The sequence below is a fragment of the Agelaius phoeniceus genome (genome assembly GCF_051311805.1).
Source record: "Agelaius phoeniceus isolate bAgePho1 chromosome 6 unlocalized genomic scaffold, bAgePho1.hap1 SUPER_6_unloc_1, whole genome shotgun sequence".
NCBI lineage: Eukaryota > Metazoa > Chordata > Aves > Passeriformes > Icteridae > Agelaius > Agelaius phoeniceus.
Window position 1 is genome coordinate 38120 of NW_027509865.1, and position 7569 is coordinate 45688.

General features: G+C 40.8%; 1 long non-coding RNA gene across 2 annotated transcripts; it reads right to left on the reverse strand.

Annotated features, from left to right (window-relative positions):
* Positions 1 to 231: 231 nt before the first annotated feature.
* LOC143692351 (uncharacterized) lies at positions 232 to 7286 on the reverse strand. 2 transcript variants are annotated; one of them, XR_013180297.1, is made up of 4 exons: positions 6041 to 7286; positions 5165 to 5339; positions 4970 to 5053; positions 232 to 2525 (listed from the first exon to the last, which is right to left on the reverse strand). It is a non-coding gene; the product is annotated as an uncharacterized LOC143692351 (long non-coding RNA). The 2 variants fall into 2 exon arrangements; XR_013180296.1 differs by having other exon boundaries at positions 4970 to 5339.
* Positions 7287 to 7569: the final 283 nt, after the last annotated feature.

Here is a 7569-nt window from a genome sequence, read left to right on the forward strand (position 1 = left end):
TTCTCTTTTCCCTTTCGGGATACCAGAAGATTGTGTCACAAATGCTGCAGAAAGCATCACGTGGAAAGATACCAAAGTTCCTCTTTAATTACACACACCTATGTCAACAGCCACTGTTATAACCCATCCAAATTAAGAACCTGTAGGCAAAATGGAGTAAATTATTGGATTACAAGAAACTTAGGAAAAAGTGGTAATAGATTTGGAATTGAATATCCAAAAGGAGAGAGATGGATTTGTTTTACATTTAATCTTGAAGATACGGTTCGAGATTTGGTAAAAAAACAAATAATAAACAAAAAGGTAAAACCAGCACAGCAACTTAACTCTGTATTGACCCCAAATTATCTATTGAGTCGTATTACAAGACTCCAAGCAGTTATAGAAATGATAGCAAATGGAGCTGCCCAGGCATTGGAGTTAATATCAAGTCAGCTAAGCCAAACAAAAACTGTAGGGTATCAGAATAGGTTGGCTTTAGACTATTTATTGGCCAAAGAAAGGGATGTTTGTGGAAAGTTTAATATATCAAATTGTTGAAAATTGATGACCACAGAAAAGTCATTCTAGAAAAAGCAAAAGAAATCAAAGAAGAAAAAAATATATATGCATATAATAATCCAGGTACCGGTCCAAAAATTAGATAACAATGTTAAAACCTAGCTGGTAGGGTAATGTATTAGAAGAAATTAAGGTCTTTCATTTTATGTGTTGCAACTATTTTTATATTTCTTCCTTGTGTAATCCCCTGTTTTATTTTGCCCGCATAGTCCAGAAGATGCAAGTAGATAAGAAATATTGCTCAAGCCAAAGGATTTACAAAGAATAAGAGTGGGGATTGTGAAAAATGCATGTATTTTATGATTGGCTTTTTGGAAATATTAAAATGAATATTATATGTGTTGTGTTAGAAAGTAATGCTGTATTAACTCTCTTAAGTAGTGTGTTAAATATAGTTTTAGGTTACAAAAACTGTTAAAATAGAAACGATGCTATGTAAGATACTTTTTTTAAAGAAAGGACTTGCAGCAAGATAGCAGCCACAGGACACCTAAATCTTTCAGAGAAAAAGAATTTATTGCCCTCTTATCAGAAGAAACGAACTTCTTCCTGCCTCCAAGGCACCGTTAGGATTAGAAGGAAGAAGTGGATGATGACCAGACAGAATCCTGTATTTGAATGGAATTTATGCACCATGTATGAAGTGTATGACTATGCAACAGGCTATTGCTGTTAAAGGTTAATCCTTTGTTAACGGGGGTCCTTTTTCGGGCTCATGCTGCCCAGAAAAAGGTACCCAGACGTCCGTAACTCTTTGTTTTTGTTGTCTCATATTGTCCTAATTCAACTTGGCCAAATTATTATTACTCTAATTGTATTACTGTTTTTATAACCATTTTATTACTATTAAACTTTCAAAATTTTAAAAGCAAGTGATTGGCATTTTTCACACCAATCTGTTAGTTGAAAATTATCAAAAGATTTTTGTGAGTTTTCTAATTTTGGCATTAATGCTGGCGAATTTTCAGGGTTTACTGTCTAATTTTGGGTCGAGAAATCTGTCCCAAAGACTGAGGGGACTCTGGTGCTATTTGGGAACAGTTCTTTTTCAAAATTCTTTTGTGTTGGGATCAAAGGGTTGGCATTTGCAGGGGCAAAATAATTCTCTGTCTGTCCTGTATTTATTAAAGCAGCTGTCTTATTCCAGCCTCCTCCTCCTCCTCCTCCTCGTCGCACGGTTTGTGTGCATGGATGTGGCTGTGCAGACGAATCGTGACACAAAGTAGTCCCACTGGGTGCTAGGAGTGTGGAAGGCGAAAGCACGGAGGCACATCAGGTATCGGTTGTGCACAGTTACGCGCGGCACTGCAGAGGGATCTCTCGGTGCCCGGCAGAAGGAGAGACGCAGAAGGATACATGCAAGGCGCTGCAGTTTTCACCTGCTGTGGTGCCGTGTATAGACACAGTGGCGGCAGAAGTGGCATGACAGGGCACAGGGATGCCGGCTGTGGCCGGACAGCGGCACGCAGCGGCTCGGAACCAGGACCGGGCTGTGCCAAAGCTGCGGCAAAAGCAGTGGGGGGTGGCAGCGGGGCCGTGGAGATAGAACTGCGCATGCGTGCAGCTGATCCCTGAAGCAGCGCTGTGGTTCGATGAGTCGGCGCGGAGTGATATCATTGGTGCTGGGGTTGTAGCAACTGCGCATGCATGGGTTCCGTCACTACTGCAGCGCAGGCAGTCATCATGGCGGCGGGCGGGCCGGGGGGTGTGGGAGGCGGTGGAGCTGCGGGAACGGGAACGGGGCTGCGGCTGCAGCCGTGGAAGGAAACGTTGGGACGCCCATGGTTGCAGGAGGCAGCGGAGCCACACCATCCAGAAGCTCTGAAGCGGGAGGGTGCGGTGGGGAAGGCGCAGCTCGGCCCGCCATGCAGCGGCGGCGGCAGGAGAGGGGAAGCGACCACGGGCGGCGCTGACGGGAGGCTGAGGTGGAGCGCCGCAGCGCCGGCACGGGGTGGCTTGGGTGGCTGGGGCGCCCCGGTAAGACAGTCATTAAAACACCCTAAAAATTATTTTTAAAGCCCTGAAAGAGCCCTAAAGGTATCCTAAACATTTCCAGAGAATTCCTAAAAACTCCTGAAAAAAACACCTTAAAATATCCTTAAAAATCCCTGAAAAATCACCTGAAAGACCGTAAAAAACTGTTTAACCCCTACCTGTAACACTGTGGCCTCCAAACATCATCTCTTACCTATTAATCGGGGTAACTGCAAGGCCCTCAAACACCACCACAATCACCAGCTTGAGTTGGTCTGGACAGCACCAAATAAAATAAAATAAAAAGCTTTATACATAGAAAAATTAAAAAAAAAATTAAATAAAAAATTTTAAAAAATTCTTTAAAAATGGAAAAATCAAAAATAAAAATTAAATAATAAAAAAATGCTTTAAAAATGGAAAAATCAAAAATAAAAATTAAATAAAAAATAAAATTAAAAAAATAAAAAGCTTTAAAAATAGAAAAACCAAAACTAAAAATTAAATTAAAAAAAAATTAAAAAAATACAAAGCTTTAAAAATAGAAAAATCAAAAATAAAAATTAAAAAAAAAATCAAAAAATAAAATAAATGCTTTAAAAATAGAAAAATTAAAAGTAAAAATTAAATAAAAAATAAAATTAAAAAAATACAAAGCTTTAAAAATAGAAAAATCAAAAATAAAAATTAAAAAAAAATCAAAAAATAAAATAAATGCTTTAAAAATAGAAAAATTAAAAGTAAAAATTAAATAAAAAATAAAATTAAAAAAATAAAAAGCTTTAAAAATAGAAAAATCAAAAATAAAAATTAAATAAAAAATAAAAAAATAAATGCTTTAAAAATAAAAAAATCAAAACTAAAACAAAACAAAATTAAATGCTTTAAAAATAGAAAAATTAAAACTAAAAATTAAAGATAAAAATAAAATTTAAAAAATAAAAAGCTTTAAAAATACAGAAATCAAAAATAAAAATTAAATTAAAAAAAATAAAATAAATGCTTTAAAAATAAAAAAATCAAAACTAAAAATTAAATAAAAATAAAATTAAAAAATAAAAAAGCTGTAAAAGTAGAAAAATAAAAAATAAAAATTAAATAAAAATAAAATTAAAAAATAAAATTAATTAAAAAATAATGAAAAACAAAATAAAATCCGTAAAGTGCTGTAAAGTACCGTTAAAGTTCCATAAAAGGTAGTGCCCTAAAGCTCGACAACCGCGCTTTACGCCAGTTTTACAACAGTCGCGCTTTACGACACCTTTTGCGACAGTCGTGCTTTATGACATTACCCTTTATGGAACTTTTATGGTACTTTACAGCACTTTACGGTTTTTATTTTGTTTTTCATCTATTTTAATTTTTTTTTAATTTTATTTTTTCCTTAATGTTTATTTTTAATTTTTCAAGCTTTTATTTTATTTTTCTAATTCTATTTTTTATTTACTTATTATTTTTAATTTTTCTATTTCAAAAGCTTTTTATTTTATTTTTTAAATTTTATTTTTTATTTAATTTTTAATTTTTCTATTTTTAAAGCATTTATTTTTTATTTTTATTTATTTTTTAAAAAATTTTTCTACTTTTAGAGCTTTAATTTTATTTTTTAATTTTATTTTTATTTTTCAATTTTTAAAACATTTATTTTTCTAGTTATATTTTTGATTAAATTTTTATTTTTAATTTTTCTATTTTTAAAGCATTTTATTACATTTTATTTGGTGCTGCCCAAACCTGCTGTAGTGCATTTTTATACTTTATAATACTTTGAAGTCATTTTGTTTTATATCCCCATATTTTTCCCAAATGGTTTATCCCAAACTGTACCCCTCTCCTTCTACCTGTGTTATCCCTCTCCCGGGATGAGATCATACCCAAACCCCCACCCTGGCTCTCTGTCAATGACTCAGCCTCCAATCCCCTCCATGCAGAAGTTTCAGTCCAAGTCGTCCAATGTTTAGCCAGAGGCCAGGGGTCAGCCCCCCGAGCCTTGCCCCATACGCTGTCCTGTATGTCTATGCCCCAGCATCCATCCCTTAGGGTCACTTATTGGTTGGTAAAATGTTATCTACTTTCGGTTTCCACCTCCCTTTAAATGTAACCTTGGCACATCTCCCTGGGGCTCTTGGCAGGAGGCCCCTGAGGTGCAGGAGCTCCTTTGGGACTCCTAATAAAACCTTGGATTAACCCCTGCTAAGAGTCAGCCCTTTATCATCTACCCATGTCTCTGGTGTCTCTTGTGCTGCACAGGGGCCCAGCCCAGGTGCCCTCAGCACCCTCGGGGCAAACACAGAGAGTGTCTCCTGCCAGCCCAGGTGCCCTCAGCACCCTCGGGGCACAGAGAGTGTCTCCCCGCTCTCGGCCGTGTCAGGGCTGCCCCCCGGTGTCTGCCGACTCGGGACCGGCTGAGGGTTACTGAGAGGCTCGCACAAACCTGCTCGGCTGCTGATTGTGGCGGTGTTTGAGGGTCCCCAGGACGAGGGAAGAGACGAGAATCTTGACTCCACCTTTCAGAAGGCTGAAATATTATTTTATGATCTCTATTATATTAAAAGAAAATGAGATAGTAGAACTATACTAAAAGAGCAAGGAGACATCAGAAAGCTGGAAAGGAATGAATAATAAAAACCTGGGACTGCTCACAGCCCCGACGCAGCTGGACCATGATTGGTCATCAAGTAGACACTGCACAGGAGACCAATCCAAGATGCCCCTGTTGCTAAACCATCTCCAGCCCACACTCCACAGCCAGCAGATCGTTATTGGTTCCATTTCTGTTCTGAGGCTTCTCAGGAGAAAAATCCCTGCAAAAGGATTTTCATCAAACACGTCAGTGCCAGGTGATGGCACAGGCAGCATCGGCCGGCCGAGGTCACTGTGTCACCCCTGCCAGCCCAGGTGTCACAGCAAGGAGGAGAGAGTTCACCCTGTGCTCACCCTGCAATACAGAGCAATACAACACAACACACATATTAACACAAGATGATAACCTTTTTCTATTTTCATTACATGTAGATTTACTGTTATAGGAAACCCAAATCAACAAAAGCACACAGAAAACACCACTCATCTACCATTAACACCCCCTTCAGATGACACACGAAGTCACCATCCCTCTCATCACAACTGCTAAATTACACCCCAGCAATCATTGGTCCTCGGGAACGTGGTTCCCGGGAGCCTCAAAAAAATCCTCCTGCTTGACAAAAACCCCGGTCCCTGGACAGTCCGCGCCCAAACTCTGGTGATGAACGTCACCTCACAGACCGTCCGGGACCGAGGAAAAAAAAAACAGCTGGCGGGGGGGAAACCCAGCTGGGGATTTTTTATTCTAAATTTGAAAATGAGTTGAAAAACTTGAAAAGCAAAAGTCACACACACAAGGTTAAATCCAGTAATCCAGTCGGCATGCGCTGACACATGCAGAGACGAGCAGACGCAGACAGACACAGACATGTGCTCTCATACACGCTCTTCCCACTTACACACTCGCTGCGGCCCTTACTCGAGACGCTGAAGAACGTGCTGCGACACATCTTCTGGCTGCGCTCCTTGACGTCAGTTGGTAGGTTCTGGGGAAATCGGTAGCCTTGGGGACCTGTGAGACGACAGGAAGCGGTCAACGAGTGGCTATCTGACAGCTAGGACTTGTCTCCACTCTGAACCAATAAGTTTTCTACCCAAAATCCCATAAAAGACAGATGAACAGTAAAGTTTTTATAACTCTTCTACCTAACTGTGACTACGTGCCCAGGCAGGGCAGCTCCAACCATAAGTGGTACAATATAAGTACACACAACAATGTAAGTCGATGCATACAGTGCAAGTGTACATAGAGGGTAGGTACATACAGTATAAGCCAGCACAGGTACACACAATATAAGCCAGGACTTGAGATAACTCGCTGGAAGATGAATTCTTGAGTCCTATACCCTTCAGAAGATGGAACCTATAGAAGTACTGCGGTCTCATGAGGAGGGTGCAAGACACTCCCTCTAGCAGTCCAAGAGAATGGCATGGAAAAAAAGGCACTACCAAAGCTGGTAGTGAGAAGGAAGATGGATGAGAACATCTTGTCCGTTTGAGACATTCCTGTCTCAAAGAGTAAAAATGTAAAGATGCCAGAATAAGGGATATCCAGAAAGGAACGTGAGTAGAATACAGCCTATATGGCACAGAATAGTGCTGATAAAGCATCGCGACGTAACAAAGGCCTATGACGTGGAAGACAACGGACACAGACACGAACAACACAGACACGGACAACATAGACACGGACAACATAACACAGAGACAAGTGGCAACTGCCTGGCACTGTCCCCTTAGGCACCCGAGATGCCTAGCGCAAGATGTGCCAGAGGCTGATGATGCCAAAGGAGAGGAAGCCCTATGACGATAGCACGTGATGATGAAACGTAACTCGTTAAAAGAAGTTAGTGCCACAGCAGTTAAGAGGATGCTCGAGAGGCTCAGCAAGCCTAGAGAAGGAAGCCAACGGCCAGGTGACCGTGGCTATAGCTCCGGACATGAAGGCGAGCTCCTCGGGGGAAAGATCCGTGACGACGTCGGGCCGAGGAAGGCGGACAACGCAAAGTTCACGAGAATCCTGAGATGGGTCGGAACTGCCCTGCCCGGCAAAGGCTCTGGTCAGGCTGAGGAGAAACCCTCTCCCTTTTCTTCCAGAGAGCCGGTCCCACTACAGACCTCTCTGCTAAGCTGACATCAAATTGCCCTCTGTGATAGTAAAGGTTTTTCCCCCTTCTCCAAACCACTGGCCCCGACACTTAGCTTTTGGAAGAGGAGCGGACAAAATCCATCCTCGGTCGGACGTGGATGTTGAAACGTGCTCCGTGTGTGCCTCGGTGCTGTCGTTTCCAAGCTTTGGCTACGAGGCTCCTCAGGGTACCTAAGACAAAACAGAAAAGGTGACTATTGCCGTCAAAAACAGTAATCCCCGGGGCTCCTCCGCACCCCTGACCCGGCTCACCTCAAATCTTGATTTGACTCCAGAGGGTGCCCAGAAGATACCTGCAA